The sequence below is a fragment of the Nannospalax galili genome, unplaced genomic scaffold, assembly GCF_000622305.1.
Source record: "Nannospalax galili isolate Female #2095 unplaced genomic scaffold, S.galili_v1.0 scaffold831, whole genome shotgun sequence".
NCBI classification, from domain to species: domain Eukaryota; kingdom Metazoa; phylum Chordata; class Mammalia; order Rodentia; family Spalacidae; genus Nannospalax; species Nannospalax galili.
Genome location: NW_008329142.1, coordinates 789,389 through 791,176, shown reverse-complemented (window position 1 = coordinate 791,176; position 1,788 = coordinate 789,389).

The window sequence follows — 1,788 nt, the reverse complement described above, 5'->3', positions numbered from 1 at the left end:
GATGTTTGCACATGCGTTTCTAATCTCTATATATCTGATTATTACTAGTTATAGTCGGTTACTTCCTGAGCTCCTTGGCATCTAAGCATGGATAAAAAGTCATCAGGTAGATTTCAATGGTAATGTTTTTTCACATCTACTAATTATTAAGGAGCAAATTTTTATGCTTTGAATGATTATTATTATTTTTATTTATATACCCACTTCCCAGGTAGTACCCTCCCCCAACTAGAGCCCTTATATTCTGATATCCCTGCTACTGTCTGCTGTGTTTTCGGCACCCCCAGCCATTCCCCACTACTTGCCCTTCTGGCAAATCTAGTCAGCCTATTTAGAGGTCTTTGTTTTAGGAGGATTAGCTGTTCCTCATCTAGCAGTTGTCAATATTCCTTTGGATAAGATTGGGGTCTGCTGTTCAATTTCCCAGTTTTATGCTGGGTTACTATCTGGGAATCCCTTTGGCCACCCTGGCCAACAACTCAAAAGAAGGTATCGCCTGTCTGGCATTGTTGCTTGTTATGTAGCCTTTAGCTATGCATATGGGCTCTTATGAAATTATATTGGCCCCTTTAATCTTTGGTTATACTTTCCTTTTGGGTGTTTAAGGCCATGCAGTTGGTCCAGATAAACTGATTTATTTTCACTTTTAAGGTCATTTGAGGATCTGTTCCTCAGGGGTCCCATGGGCTTGGGAGGAGCCCCTGGCTCCTTTCTTTTACCAGTTCTGCCTATGTGAAGATAAGTCAAAGGTCCTGCTCGACCACGGTTGGCTTTGGTTGGAAGTATGGAGGAAATGATTCCTCTGTGTTGACCTTCCTCTTTATAGACTGGACACTGGTTCAAGTCCATATGGTGTGGTCTCCTCGGCCTCCTTGATCAAGAGGACAGGTGACCCATCAACATTATAGGACATTTTGAGAGATGCTCATAGTCCCCTGGAACTGGTCGAACTAGGAGGGCAAAGAGCGAAAAGTGTCCTTTATGTCCCTCTGATCAAATTATTACAGACCTCAAAGTATGTCTGTTAAACACCCAAGAAGGTTAGTTCCACCAGTCTGGTATTTTTAATTATTGTGTGTCATGTAGATAAATCTTGGCCAAAGACCAGTTGTTCTCAGAAAAACCTTACCTAGATATATATTTCTTGATCTGCTATGTATAATTTGTCAGTACTTTGTAGGAGTAATAAAGTTCTCTCTGGTTTTCAAAACTAGCTAGGCATTGTTTATCTCTCACATTGTCTCAGCCCTCCATCATGGTTTTCCCACTTAAGGTGCCCCCATTTCCACCCTTTCTCCCTTACTAATACCCTTCTCCTATGGTCCTACCTCTCTTGAGCTCCTTCTTCCCTTTATCCCCTAGGTTCTGTATATACCCTTCCCTCCCCCTCCCTTAAACTAACCCAATTATTATCCATACCTCCCTTATTAAGGCCCATTTCCTACTGTTCTTCTCTTTCAGGTTATTTCTTTTCCTTTACCTCCCTGTTTCCTTTCCATTAACTTAGTTCCCATAGCTATGTCTGGTTGCATACTTATTTATCAGAGTCTGGTTCTAGGATCCACATATGAGGGAGAACATATGTCAGTTTTTTTCTGATTCTGTGTGACTTCACTTAGTATAACAGTTTGTAGTTCCATCCAATTACCTGCAAATTTCATGATTTCATCTTTCTTTGCTGCTGAGTAAAACTCCATCATATAAATGAAATACATTTTCATTATCCACTCATCAATTGAGGGATACTTAGGTTGCTTCCATCTCTTAGCTATTGTGAAAAGAGCAGCA